This window comes from Schistocerca americana, chromosome 5, assembly GCF_021461395.2.
Source record: "Schistocerca americana isolate TAMUIC-IGC-003095 chromosome 5, iqSchAmer2.1, whole genome shotgun sequence".
NCBI lineage: Eukaryota > Metazoa > Arthropoda > Insecta > Orthoptera > Acrididae > Schistocerca > Schistocerca americana.
The window spans coordinates 221,714,649-221,730,505 of record NC_060123.1 but is presented as its reverse complement, the minus strand read 5'-3'; the positions used below and the strand labels follow the sequence as shown (position 1 = coordinate 221,730,505).

At 45.7% G+C, this 15,857-nt stretch overlaps 2 pseudogenes; both read right to left on the bottom strand.

Moving 5' to 3' along the window:
• Nucleotides 1–13,556: 13,556 nt before the first annotated feature.
• LOC124617354 lies at nt 13,557–13,674 on the bottom strand (annotated as a pseudogene).
• A 422-nt stretch (nt 13,675–14,096) lies between these two features.
• LOC124617145 lies at nt 14,097–14,214 on the bottom strand (annotated as a pseudogene).
• Nucleotides 14,215–15,857: the final 1,643 nt, after the last annotated feature.

Genomic DNA, 15,857 nt, shown 5'->3' with positions numbered 1-15,857 from the left:
ATTGAGTGACTAATGTTATTCTTCATGTCAATGTTATTCTTCGTGTCAAAATATTTATTTCTCAACATAGTGACCCTGACGACGATCACATTTCTACCAACGAGAGACCAGAATACTTATACCGTCAATATAGAACGTGTGGCTTTTTTGACGGAGCCACAACCTTACCTCTACATCTACATCTGCATCTACGTGATTACTTTTCTATTCACAATAAAGTGCCTGGCAGAGGGTTCAATGAACCACCTCCATGCTGTCTCCCTACCGTTCCACTCTCGAACGGCACGCTGGAAAAACGAGCACTTAAATTTTTCTGTGCGAGCCCTGATTTCTCTTATTTTATAGTGATGATCATTTCTCCCTATGTAGGTGGGTGACAACAGAATGTTTTCGCAATCGGGGGAGAAAACCGGTGATTGAAATTTCATGAGAAGATCCCGTCGCAACGAAAAACGCCTTTGTTTTAATGATTGCCACTCCAATTCACGTATCATGTCTATGACACTATCTCCCCTATTTCACGATAAAACAAAACGAGCTGCCCTACTTTGTACTTTTTCGATGTCATCCGTGAGTCCCACCTGATGCGGATCCCACACCGCACAGCAATACTCCAGAATAGGGCGGACGAGCGTGGTGTAAGCAATCTCTTTAGTAGACCTGTTGCACCTTCTAAGTGTTCTGCCAATGAATCGCAATCTTTGGTTTGCTCTACCCACAAATTAATCTATGTGATCGTTCCAATTCAGGTTATTTGTAATTGTACTCCCTAAGTATTTAGTTGAATTTACAGCCCTCAGATTTCTATGACTTATCGCGTAATCGAAGTTTAGCTGATTTCTTTTAGTACTCAAATGAATAACCTCACACTTTTCCTCATTCAGAGTCAATTGCCACTTTTCACACCATACAGATATCTTATCTTAAGCATTTTGCAATTCGTTTTGATCATCTGATGACTTTACAAGACGGTAAATGACAGCATCATCTGCAAACAATCTAAGACGGCTACTCAGATTGTCTCCTATGTCGTTAATAGAGATCAGGAACAATACAGGGCCTATAACACTTCCTTGAGAAACGCCGGATATTACTACGAACTGTGATCTTTCTGACAGTAAATCACGAATCCAGTCGCACAACTGAGGCGATAGTCCGTAGGCACGCAGTTTGGTTAGAAGATGCTTGTGAGGAACGGTGTCGAAAGCCTTCTGAAAATCTAAAAACATGGAATCAATTTGACATCCCCTGTCGATAGCACTTATTACTTCATGAGTATAAAGAGCTAGTTGTGTCTCACAAGAACGATATTTTCTGAATCCGTGCTGACTATGTGAGCGAGTGGTTGTACATAATTGCTAAATATGGAGCTATTTTATCAGCATACTCTGAGTGGAACTTGACTGGTATACAATCTGGACCGGAGGCCTTGCCTTTATTAAGCGATTTAAGCTGCTTTGTTACACCGAGGATATCTACTTCTGTTTCTCGTCTTGCCAGTTGTTCTTGATTGGAATTCAGGAATATTTACTTCGTCTTCTTTGGTGAAGGAGTTTCGGAAAACAGTGTTTAATAACTCTGCTTTAGTGGCACTGTCATCAATGACTTCACTGTTGTTATCGCGCAGTGAAGGTACTTATTGCGTCTTGCCACTGGTGTACTTTATGTATGACCAGAATATCTTTGGATTTTCTGACAGATTTCGAGACAGAAATTCGTTGTGGGAATTATTAAAAGCATCTCGCATTGAAGTACGCGCTATATTTCGAACTTTTGTAAAACTTTGCCAATCTTGCGGATTTTGCGTTCTTTTAAATTTGGCATTTTTTTTCGTTGCTTCTGCAACAACGATCTGTTTCGTTTTGTGTGCCATTGGGGATCATTACCATCACTTTTTAATTTATGTGGTATATATCTCTCAATTGATGTTAATACTATCTCTTTGAAAACATTCCACAGCTTTTCTACATTTACATGATCAGATCGGAAGGAGTGAAGACTATCTCTTAAAAAGCCGTTAAGAGCATTTTTATCAGCTTTTTTAAATAGATACACTTTGCGTTTCTTTTTGATGGTTGGTGTTACGGTATTCAGCATAGCAGCAACTGCCTTGTGGTCGCTAATCCCTGTATTCGTCACAACACTCATTATTTGTCCAGGATTATTTGTTGCTAAAAGGTCAAGTATGCTTTCGCAACCATTTACGCTTCGAGTGGGCTCATGAACTAATTGTTCAAAATAGTTTTCTGAGAAAGCATTCAGTACAATTTCGGATGATGTTTTATGCCTGCCGCCGGCTTTAAACGTATAATTTTTCCAGCATATCGAGGGTAGATTGAAGTCACCACCGACTGTAATTGTATGAGCGGGGTACTTATTTGAAGTGAGACTCAAGTTTTCTCTGAAATGTTAGCAACTATGTCTTCTGAGTCGGGGGGGGGGGGGGGGGGGGGGGGTTGGTGAAACGATCCAATTAATAGTTTAGTCCGATTGCCAGTTATAACCTCTACCCATTTCGGCTGAACTTATTAACGGCTTTAGCCAGCTCTCTGTACCTACAACTATTTGAGCTTCAGTGCTTTCTATTAGGGCTTGGAGCTCTGGTTCTTTCCCAACACAACTACGACCATTTACAACTACAATACCAATCGTTTCTACAACTAGCTTACTGTGTTTTATCTGCCCACTTTTAGACGGATGCCCCTTCTGTGGTTCCCTGAGACCCTCTAACTTAAAAAACCGTCCAGTCCCTTCCACACAGCCCCCGCTACCCGTGTAGTCGCCTCCTGTGTGTAGTGGACTCCTGACCTATTTAGCGGAACCCGGAAACCCACCACCCGATGGTGCAAGTCAAGGAATTTGCAGCCTGCACGGTCACAGAACCGCCTGAGCCTCTGATTCTGGCCCTCCACTCGGCTCAGCACCAAAGGCCCACAGTCGGTTCTATCGACGATGCTGCAGATGGTGAGCTCCGCCTTAATCTCGGAAGCAAGACTGGCAGTCTTTACTATTTCTAGGCTCTACAGTCTGGGACCGCGCGACCGCAACGGTCGCAGGTTCGAATCCTGCCTCGGGCATGGGTGTGTGTGACGTCCTTTGGTTAGTTAGGTTTAAGTAGTTCTAAGTTCTAGGGGACTGATGACCTCAGAAGGTTGAAACGTCCCCTTAGAAAAATTATACATGACTGTGTTTAAACTGACACACAATATTTTTAGCGCAACACAATCTGACTTTCAAAAAATCCCTACAAACGAATGGCCCTGACTAACATTAACCTATACCTTTCACAAATCACTTACCTCACAAAAATCTTCGTTACTCGAACTACTGCAATACAGCGAGCGCCACTACTGCCAGCTAAATAAAAGATTCAAACCACGGAAGGCACTAACTACTGATAGGCATAGTTAGCAAATGATTTTAATAGAGAACAAACACTGTATTTACCTTAATAGTGTTGAAAAATCATAATATACATAGCAGTTCATGACATCCAGTCTTACAAATTTCAAAACTCCGCCATTTCTGTCCCCACATCCACCACTGCTGGCGGCTCACCTCCAACTGCGCAACGCTACGCGCTGTTAACATCCAGCTGCCCAACACTACAATGGCAGACAACAATGCAAACTAGCCACAGACTGCACACAGCACGGCCAGTGAATTTTCATACAGAGCGCTACGTGGCGTTACCAATAAGAAAACCTAAACAGCCTACTTACAAGGTAAGTCCCATAGTGCTCCGAGCCATTTGAACCATTATACACCGTCATGTTACACTCTGCAATTCGTAGCCTTCTAGCGGCAGATGGCTGCAAATATGAGGAATAAAGACGTATGATGTTAATAACGTTTGTTTTATCTAAAAAGCTTTAAGAGTTTGCACATAAAAATTTCTGAGGCTTTACTTTTCAGCATGACCTCGTGCATACCTTAATCGACCTCCTTTTTGCATTGATTCTGTAACGTAAACTGTGTTTTTAAATTTCTTTGACGAAGAATGTAACTTCTTTGTTATATACCATCAACGTCATTGACTGATGTGCACTGGCAAACAGGTCCGATTTTCGGAGGCAGTATGCGGTAAAAACAGTGCTTCACTTGCTCTCTAAGTACACTCTCGGGGAGAAAAAAGACCCGCCACGAATGAATTATCCGAATGGGACGGAAATCGGTAGATATGATGTACATCTGCAGACAAACAAATTATTATAATTTCCGAAAAATTGGACGATTTATTCAAGAGAACGAACTTCACAAATTGAGCAAGTCAGTAACTCGTTGGTTCACCTCTGGTGCTTACGCAAGCAGTTATTCGAATTGACATCGATTGATCGAGATGTTGATATCGTGCCAAATTCAGTCCAAATGGCGCATTAGATGGTCAAAATCTCGAGGTGGATGGAGGGCCCTGGCCATGAAGTTTAAACGTTCTCAGTTTGGGTCAGATCTGGAGACCTTGCTGGCCAAGACAGCGTTTGGCAAGAACGAATACAAGCAGCGGAAACTGTCCCGTTTGTGGGTGGGCTTTATCTTGCTGAAATGTAAGCCCAGAATGGTTTTTCACGAAGGACAACAAAATGAGGCGTAGACTATTGTGGACGTACCATTGCGCTGTAGGGGTTACGCGGCTGACAACTAAAGGGGTCCTGCTGTCAAACGAAACGGCACGCCAGACTTGTTGCCGCGCCGTATGGCTGACTGGTATCCCGTCGCTGGCCAGGGCTTCTCCAGACACGTCTTCGGCCACGAAACTCATTGCCTGGAGTATAATTGCTTTCGGTGATGATCACCGCTTCGATCTGAGCCCCGATGACCAGTGAAGAGTTGTACGAGGTGCATTCAAGTTCTAAGGCCTCCGATTTTTTTTCTAATTCACTACTCACCCGAAATCGATGAAACTGGCGTTACTTCTCGACGTAATCGCCCTACAGACGTACACATTTTTCACAACGCTGACGCCATGATTCCATGGCAGCGGCGAAGGCTTCTTTAGGAGTCTGTTTTGACTACTGGAAAATCGCTGAGGCAATAGCAGCGCGGCTGGTGAATGTGCGGCCACGGAGAGTGTCTTTCATTGTTGGAAAAAGCCAAAAGTCACTAGGAGCCAGGTCAGGTGAGTAGGGATCATGAGGAATCACTTCAAAGTTGCTATCACGAAGAAACTGTTGCGTAACGTTAGCTCGATGTGCGGGTGCGTTGTCTTGGTGAAACAGCACACGCGCAGCCCTTCCCGGACGTTTTTGTTGCAGTGCAGGAAGGAATTTGTTCTTCAAAACATTTTCTTAGGATGCACTTGTTACCGTAGTGCCCTTTGGAACCCAATGGGTAAGGATTACGCCCTCGCTGTCCCAGAACATGGACACCATCATTTTTTCAGCACTGGCGGTTACCCGAAATTTTTTTGGTGGTGGTGAATCTGTGTGCTTCCATAGAGCTGACTGGCGCTTTGTCTCTGGATTGAAAAATGGCATCCACGTCTCGTCCATTGTCACAACCGACGAAAAGAAAGTCCCATTCATGCTGTCGTTGCGCGTCAACATTGCTTGGCAACGTGCCACACGGGCAGCCGCGTGGCCGTCCATCAGCATTCGTGGCACCCACCTGGATGACACTTTTCGCATTTTCAGGTCGTCATGCAGGATTGTGCGCACAGAACCCACAGAAATGCCAACTCTGGAGGCGATCTGTTCAACAGTCATTCGGCGATCCGCCAAAACAATTCTCTCCACTTTCTCGATCATGTCGTCAGACTGACTTGTGCGAGCCCGTGGTTGTTTCGGTTTGTTGTCACACGATGTTCTGCCTTCATTAAACTGTCGCACCCACGAACGCACTTTCAACACATCCATAACTCCATCACCACATGTCTCCTTCAACTGTCGATGAATTTCAATTGGTTTCACACCACGCAAATTCAGAAACGAATGATTGCACGCTGTTCAAGTAAGGAAAACGTCGCCATTTTAAGTATTTAAAACAGTTCTCATTCTCGCTGCTGGTGGTAAAATTCCATTTGCCGTACGGTGCTGCCATCTCTGGGACATATTGACAATGAACGCGACCTCATTTTAAAACAATGCACATGTTTCTATCTCTTTCCAGTCCGGAGAAAAAAAATCGGAGGCCTTAGTACTTGAATGCACCTCGCATGGAGACGATCCATAGAGCGGTGAGGTACCATCCTGACTGTCGCTTGCCATACGGCCCAACTGTAGTGACGGTCTGCGTCCCACTTCTTTTCATAACAGGACCCCTACGGTTGTCATCCGCGGCACCCTTACACCACAGCGGTAAGTAGACGATATTCTAAGTCCTGTTTTGTTGTCCTTCGTGGCAAGCCATCCTGCACTTATATTTCAGCAGAATGGTGCCCAGCCACCCTCCCTTTCCGCACATGCGAGAATTTAAACTGCTTGTCTTTGTGCTTGCCAAACCCTACCTTGGCCATGAAGGTCTCCAGATCTCTGCCCAGTTGAGAACGTTTGGAGCATTTTGGGTAGGGCTCTCAACCAGCTCGGTATTTCCGGGATCTAAAGCGCGAATTGGACAGTATTGGGCACGATGTCACTCAGGAGGACTTATAACAACTCTATGAATCAATGCCAAGCCGAATAACTGCTTGCATAAGAGCCAGACGTGGAGAAACGAATTATTGACTTACTCAATTTGTAAAGCTCTTTCTCTTGCATAAATCGTCCAATATTTTTGAAATTACGATCATCTGTTTGTCTGTACATGTACATCACATCTATCGATTTCCTTTCTTTCGGATAATTCTTTCGTGGTGCGTCTCTTTTTTTTTGTCTTGGAGTTTACGAGGGGCGTTTGAAATGGCCTTGCAAAAATAAAAACTACTTACGTGTTTGGGGTAAACATTTTTTATTTTTCGATATAGTCTCCTTTTAGACTTATACACTTCGTTCAACGTTGTTCTAATTTGTTGATCCCTTCCGAATAAAAGGAATTGTCCAAGTCTGCAAAATAGCTATTAGTTGCTGCAATCACCTACTCGTTTGAATAAAATCTTTGTCCCACCAGCCAATTCTTCAAATTGGGGAAAAAATAGTAGCCTGAGAGAGCCAAATCTGGAGAATAGGGAGATGTGAAACGAGTTGGAATCCTATTTCCATTAATTTTGCGACCGCAACCGCTGAGGCATGCTCTGGTGCATTGTCGTGATGGAAAAGGACTTTTTGGCAGTCCAATCGCCGGTGTTTTTCTTGCAGCTCGGTTTTCAAACAGTCCAGTAACGATGAATAATACGCACCTGTAATAGCTTTACTCCTTTCCAGATAGTCGATGAGGAGTATCGCTTGCGAATTCCAAGAGACAGTCGCCACAACTTCTCTGGCCGAAGGAGTGGTCTTTGCCTTTTTTCGTGCAGATCCTACCTTGGTAACCCATTGTTTAGACTGGTGTTTCGTCTCACGAGTATAGTAATGCATCCATGTTTCATTTACAGCGACGAAACGACGCTTAAAGTCCTGCCGATTCTTCCTGAACAGCTGCCAACCATCCTTGCAACACTTCACACGATTCCGTTTTTGGTCGAGTGTGAGCAATCGCGGAACCCATCTTGCGGATAGATTTCTCATGTCCAAATGCTTATGTAAAATATTATGCACCCGTTCATTAGTGATATCCACAGCACTAACAATCTCACGCACCTTAAATCTTCTGTCATCCATCACCATATCGTGGATTTTCTCAATGATTTCTGGAGTCGTAACCTCCACAGGGCGTCCAGAACGTTCAGCATCACTTGTGTCCATATGGCCACTCCGACAATTTTGAGATCACTTATAAACTGTTCTAATCGAAGGTGCAGAGTCACCGTAATGTTTATCAAGCTTCTCTTTAGTCTCCGGAGGCGTTTTGCTTTCATAAAGTAATGTTTAATCACCACACGAAACTCTTTTTTGTTAATTTTTTGACAATCACTCGACTTCCCTGATTCACACGAATGCCAGACACAAAGAAATAGACCAATACGTCTGAAATTGGTGTGCGTTCTTTACAAAGATGCTACTTACTAAACATGACCTCGATACCCGCCTGTGTTGCCATCTCTCAGACTTTGCACGAAGTTTTCAGACGCCCCTCTTAGTTTTAATACATTTAAACTATCTCGTGTATGAAGTCCATAAAAATTACAACGTAATCTCTGGTTGCCTGACATGCTGCTGGAGAAAAATCAACAGTGTTTTCTACTACAAAAGCAACCATACAGAAGATGCCTTCCACCTGATGATGATGGTGGTGATGAGTAACCACAAAAACGCGAAGTAGATAAAATAAACTTTCGTGTTTGACGTAGAATTAGTTAACATTCCTCAAGACATAATACGAGTCGTGTTTTTTAAGTAATAATTTTATTTTTACATTAAAGCCTGTACCTTAATATACTTTTCTACATAATTTCCGTCAATATTGAGGCACTTGTCATAATGGTGTACCAGTTTTTGAATACCCTCCTCATAGAACTCTTCCGCCTGACTTGTTAACCACTGCATCACCACTGTTTTGACTTCGTCATCGTCTTGAAGACGCTGACCACCCAGGTGTTTCTTCAAGTGCAGGAACAGATGGTAGTCACTGGGCGCAAGATCGGGGCTGTACGGAGGATGATCTAGAGTTTCCGATCAAAAAATGTGTGATGAGATCTTTGGTCTGATTGGCCACATGTGGACGAACATTGTTTTGCAGCAAAACGATGCCCTTCCTCAACTTTCGCGGACTGTTGCTTTGATTCTGGTGTGACGTAGGCCACCCATGTTTCATCGCCCGTAACAGTTTGGCTTACGAAATTATCTCCGTCGTTGTGGTAACGCTCAAGGAAAGTCAGTGCACTGTCAAAACGTTTGGCTTTGAGCAAATCCGTCAACATTTTCGGTACCCAACGTGCGCACAATTTTCGGTAATTCAAGTGCAAGGTCACAATGCCATACAAAACAGTACATGAAACATTAGGAAAGTCATTCCGCAAGGAGGAAATCGTAAACCGTTTGTTTTCTCTCACCTTATTGTCCACATCCTGCACCAAACATTCATTAACGACCGAATGACACCCACTCCGTTGTTCATCATGCACATTTGTGCGGCCATCTTTAAATGCTCTCATCCACTTTCTTACCGTCCCATCACTCATAATGTTTTATACGTAAACTGCACAGATCTCACGATGAATATCGATCGCTTTTAGGCGTTTAGCACTAAGAAATCTTATAACAGCCCTGACTTCACAGGCGGCGGGACTCACGATTATCGGAGGCATCTTAAACACTCAGTACATAACGTAAACAAGGAAGAATCAGACTGTAATGGGGTCAGTGCGTAGATCAAGGTACAGGCTTTCATGTAAAAATACACTACTGGCCATTAAAATTGATACACCAAGAAGAAATGCAGATGATAAACGGGTATTGATTGGACAAATATATTACACTAGAACTGACATGTGATTACATTTTCACGCAATTTGGGTGCATAGATCCTGAGAAATCAGTACCCACAACAACCACCTCTGGCCGTAATAACGGCCTTGATACGCTTGGTCATTGAGTCAAACAGAGCATGGATAGCGTGTACAGGTACAGCTGCCCATGCAACTTCAACACGATACCATAGTTCATCAAGAGTAGTGACTGGCGTATTGTGACGAGCCAGCTGCTCGGCCCCCCATTGACCAGACGTTTTCAGTTGGTGAGAGATTTGGAGAATGTGCTGGCCAGGCCAGCAGTCGAACATTTTCTGTATACAGAAAGGCCCGTACAGGACCTGCAACATGCGGTCGTGCATTATCCTGCTGAAATATAGGGTTTCGCAAGGATCGATTGAAGGGTAGAGCCACGGGTCGAAACACATCTGAAATGTAACGTCCACTGTTCAAAGTGGCGTCAATGCGAACAAGAGGTGACTGAGACGTGTAACCAATGGCACCCCATACCATGACGCCGGGTGATACGCCAGTATTTCGATGACGAATACAGGCTTCCAATGTGCGTTCAGCGGATGTCACCAATCACGGATGCGACCATCATGATGCTGTAAACAGAACCTGGACTCGTCCGAAAAAATGACGTTTTGCCATTCGTGCACCCAGGTTCGTCGTTGAGTACACCATCGCAGGCGCTTCTGCGTGATGCAGCGTCAAGGGTAACCGCAGCCATGGTCTCCGAGCTGATCGTCCGTGCTGCTGCAAACGTCGTCGAAGTGTTCGCGCAGATGGTTGTTGTCTTGCAAATGTCCCCAGCTGTTGACTCAGGGATCGAGACGTGGCTTCACGATCCTTTACAACCATGCGGATAAGATGCATGTCATCCCGTCTGCTAGTGATACCAGGCCATTGAAATCCAGCACGGCGTTCCGTATTACCCTCCTGATCCCACCGATTCCATATTCTGCTAACAGTCATTGGATCTCGACCAACGCGAGCAGCAATGTCGCGATACGATAAACCGCAGTCGCGATATGCTGCAATCCGACCTTTATCAAAGTCAGAAACGTGATGGTACGCATTTCGCCTCCTTACACGAGGCATCACAACAAGGCAGCGCCGGTCAACTGCTGTTTGTGTATGAGAAATCGGTTGGAAACTTTCCTCATGCCAGCATGTTGTAGGTGTCGCAACCGGCGCCAACCTTGTGTGAATGCTGTGAAAAGCTAATCATTTGCATATCACAGCACCATGTTCCTGTCGGTTAAATTTAGCGTCAGTAGCACGTCATCTTCGTGGTGTAGCAATTTTAATGGCCAGTAGTTAAAATTATGGAGATTCTTAGCACGTCTTTTTTGAATTTCAAAACGGCACTTACTTAAAAAAACACGCCTCGTAGATAAGGGATAAAATTGATAGCTGTAAAAGCGTCATCCGCGGCTTGTCGCGAAGCGCGCCTGTCGTGGCGGCAGGGAGGGGTATTGACCAGCGGGTAGTCGGGGAGGCCCTGCTACCCTTGCCCTCTCCGTCACCGGATGCTAATGCCGGCGCGGCGCCGCCGAGGCACCTGGCATTATTTGTGTGCCTGGCCCGCGGCGCCGCTGCTCCCGTCCGCCGCACCCAGCAGCAGCAGCAGCGGCAGCGCCCGCCCCCTGCATTAAAAACTCGTCGGCCCGCTGCGCGCCACACACGCACCTACGCTACTGGGCACGCATCCCCGCCCATGCCCACAGGGCGCGGCCTGCGTGCACAAGAACCGCTTCTTCTCTGCCGCTCCAAACCCTCTGCGCCTCAACTTGTCCGCTGCACTCGTTTCTCAAGCGCAGCCTCTCCCCGTTTTGCAGGTACCCACACCGGGCAAAAAAGAAAAAGAAACGAACACAGTGTGTTTCAAAAATATTCATCCGATAACACACCCCTGCACTGAGGTGACAAACGTCGTGGGATAGCGATGTGCACATATACAGATGGTGGCTGAATCGCGTACACAAGTTATGAACGGGCAGTGCATTGGCGGAACCGCCATTTGTACTCAGCTGATTCATGTGAAAAGGTGTCCGACGTGATTATCGTAGTTATTATTTATCGTATGGCAATACAGACACATATTCAATCTGCATATTGTGCAAGCAGTGAATTGTAATGCTGTCAGAGACAGCAAAGGACATGGAAGAGCAGTTGAACGGAATGGACAGTGTCTTGAAGGGAGGATATAAGATGAACACTAATAAAAGCAAAACGAGGATCATGGAATGTAGTCGAATTAAGTCGGGCGATGCTGAGGGAATTAGATTAGGAAATGAGACACTTAAAGTAGTAAAGGAGTTTTGCTATTTGGGGAGCAAAATAACTGATGATGGTCGAAGTAGAGAGGATATAAAATGTAGACTGGCAATGGGAAGGAAAGCGTTTGTGAAGAATAGAAATTTGTTAACATCGAGTATTGATTTAAGTGTTAGGAAGTCGTTTCTGAAAGTATTTGTATGGAGTGTAGCCATGTATGGAAGTGAAACATGGACGATAAATAATTTAGACAAGAAGAGAATAGAAGCTTTCGAAATGTGGTGCCACAGAAGAATGTTGAAGATTAGGTGGGTAGATCACATAACTAATGAGGAGGTGCTGAATAGGATTGGGGAGAAGAGAAGTTTGTGGCACAACTTGACTAGAAGAAGGGATCGGTTGGTAGGACATGTTCTGAGGCATCAAGGGATCACCAATTCAGTATTAGAGGGCAGCGTGGAGGGTAAAAATCGTAGAGGGAGACCAAGAGATGAATACACCAAGCAAATTCAGAAGGATGTAGGTTGCAGTAGGTACTGGGAGATGAAGAAGCTTGCACAGGATAGAGTAGCATGGAGAGCTGCATCAAACCAGTCTCAGGACTGAAGACCACAACAACAACAACAAGAAAAAAACAGACAAATCACTAATATAACAAAGGTCAATAATTGCAAACCAACATTACTAATATAACAAAGTTTACGGATTACAAACAGACATCAAGTCTATTAATATAATCTATCGACTCTGGAGTTGCGAGCAGGAAGTCGTCGGGGCTCCCATTATAGGCTCTTCTGGAACACTTCAACAATGTGGCTGATGGTCTGACTTTCTCCGCAGTCACACTGAGGGGATGGTATTTTACCCCATTTATACAGGGAGTAAGCACATCTGTCATGACAAGTTCTAATCCTATTTAGAGTGGACCACATTTTGCGTGGTAGGTCAAAAACAGGTGGCTTTTGTGTGATGCAAGGCATGTTATAATTTTGCCATGCGTTCCATTTTTCAGACCATGCATTTGTGATACTGAAACCTTCTTGTACACAGTTCCTTGCTGTTCTTGTTGGCGGGTTCCTAGGTCGAAGCCTATTAGTGTTTGCAGCCTCAATGTCTTGGTGGGCTGGCAGGCTTCGATTTCCCATGATGTTTTTGTATTCACGTACAAGGGCGTCAGTACGTCGCAGGTGTGGCGGCGGGATGTGGCTTAATATTCGGAGCCATTGCGTTGGAGTGGGTTTAATTACTCCAGAAATCATCCTTAGATTGTTATGCAACTGGACATCCACCACTTTACATGTGGGCTGTTTAGCCAAATCGGAGCACAGTATTCAGTGTATTGCTAAAGCAGAGGTGCAGAGAGTGGAGGCCGTTGCTCCCCAGGTAGTAGCACAGAGCTTTTGAATAATGTTGTTTCTTGTCTTTAATTTTTCGGCAGTATTTGTTAGGTGCTCTTTAAAAGACAGTGTTCTGTCCAGCGTCACGCCAAAGTGCTTCGCAGTTTTATTATCGTAGTACGGCTGTGCGACGGAAATTACGGACTTTGAAAGTGAAATGGTAGCTGGAGCTACGCGCATGAGACATTCCACTTCGAAAATCTTTACGGAATTCAATATCCCGAGATCCACAGTGTCAAGCACTCCGTCTTCAGGCCACGAGTGGCCTACCGGGACCTTCCGACCGCCGTGTCAGCCTCAGTGGAGGATGCGGATGGGAGGGCGTGGGGTCAACACACCGCTCTCCCGGTCGAAGATGGTATTCTTGACCGAAAGCGCTACTATTCGGTCGAGTAGCTCCTCAATTGGCATCACGAAGTCGAGTGCACCACGAAAAATGGCAACAGCGCATGGTGGCCTGGATGGTCACCCATCCAAGTGCCGATCACGCCCGACAGCGCTTAACTTCGGTGACCTCACGGGAACCGGTGTATCCATTGCGGCAAGGCCGTTGCCTACAGTGTCAAGAGTGTGGCGATGATACCAAATTTCAGGCATTACCTCTTCCCACGAACAACGCAGTGGCCGTCAGCCTTCACTCAACGACCGAGAGCAGCGGCGTTTGTGTAGAGATGTCAGTCCTAACTTTGAAAGTGAAATGGTAGCTGGAGCTAGGCGCCTGAGACATTCCACTTCGAAAATCGTTAGGGAATTCAATATCCCGAGATCCACAGTTTCAAGCACTCCGTCTTCAGGCCACGAGTGGCCTACCGGGACCATCCGACCGCCGTGTCATCCTCAGTGGAGGATGTGGATGGGAGGGCGTGGGGTCAACACACCGCTCTCCCAGTCGAAGATGGTATTCTTGACCGAAAGCGCTACTATTCGGTCGAGTAGCTCCTCAATTGGCATCACGAAGTCGAGTGCACCACGAAAAATGGCAACAGCGCATGGCGGCCTGGATGGTCACCCATCCAAGTGCCGATCACGCCCGACAACGCTTAACTTCGGTGATCTCACGGAAACCGGTGTATCCATTGCGGCAAGGCCGTTGCCTACAGTGTCAAGAGTGTGGCGATGATACCAAATTTCAGGCATTACCTCTTCCCATGAACAACGCAGTGGCCGTCAGCCTTTACTCAACGACCGAGAGCAGCGGCGTTTGCGTAGAGATGTCAGTCCTAACAGAAAAGCGATACTGCGTGAAATAACCGCAGAAATCAATGTGTGGCGTTACTACATTGCGGCGAAATTTGGCGTTAAAGGGCTATGGCAGCAGACGACCGTCGGAGTGTGTTTGCTAACAGCACGACATGGCCTGCAGCACCTTTCCTGTGCTCGTGACCATAACGGTTGGGCCCTAGACGACTGGAAAATTGTAGCTTGGTCAGGTGAATACCGATTGTAGTCGGCAAAACCTGCTGGTAAGGTTCGAGTGTGGCGCAGACTCCACCAAACCATGGACGAAAACAGTCAACAAGACACTGTGCAAGTTGCTGGTCTCTCCACAATAGTGTGAGTTGGGTTGTCTTGCCACAGAATGGACTGGGTCCACTTGTAAGGTGCCTCTTAGGTGAGGAAGACATTTTTACCAGTTTTAATAAATTATCGTCTCTTATTGATGTATTCACGATTGTCAGGAAGTGCTGTACTCCGTAGCCGGCCATGAGTCGGAGAGCATTTTCCACGCTGGCTGGCTAGGTGACGAAGCGACCATATGCAGCGCGTAGGGGGTGGGGCTCGGCGCTGGACCGTAGCAACAGGCGTCAGCCTGGGAAATATACATGACGGGAAGTACCGCCATCTTGGCGCCAAAGTCGCCGATTTTGTTTATTCATATTTAATAATTAAAGTCATTTATGACAACATGAATACTAAGAGGAGCCTCTGGACGTTTAAAACTACTTATCGTAGTTTTGCCTCGTTAAAAATCACACCCGTTCATTAACAAACAAGTACAAACTTGATCGGAAATCCACGAACTGTGACGAAACTAGTAAGAGATACGGACTGCGCGCCAAAGTCGGCAGTCGGCGTTAAGAGCTCTTCCTGTCTTGTTCCACGGTAGCCGTGCTCTCGGTTACGAGTAGTTTGTGACATGAGTGTTTCATTATTGATCTAATAGGAATAAAAGTGACATTACGGCATTCTGAATGTTAATTTCGAGCAAATAGATACCCCAAAGTTGATCGACAGCAATTTCTGATAATTAGCTTCCACCGACAGAGACATCCAATGCGCCAATGTAGAATTCACGATTGTCAGGAAGTGCTGTACTCCGTAGCCGGCCATGAGTCGGAGAGCATGCGCCATAGGGTGGTGGGGTTTCGGGTTCCGCTGGATAGGTCAGGAGTCCACTACACGCAACAAGCGGCTACACGGGTAGCAGGGGTTGTGTGGCGTGGGCTGGGCGGTTTTTTAGGTTAGATGGCCTTGGGCAAGTACAGAAAGGGCAACAGCCTCAACGGGTGCGGGGCAAAGTCAGGACATGCGGGGACCAAGCAGCAATCGGTATTGTAATTGTCAACTGTCGAAGCTGCGTTGGTAAAGTACCGGAACTTCAAGCGCTGATAGAAAGCACCGAAGCTGAAATCGTTATAGGTACAGAAAGCTGGCTTAAGCCAGAGATAAATTCTGCCGAAATTTTTACAAAGGTACAGACGGTGTTTAGAAAGGATAGATTGCATGCAACCGGTGGT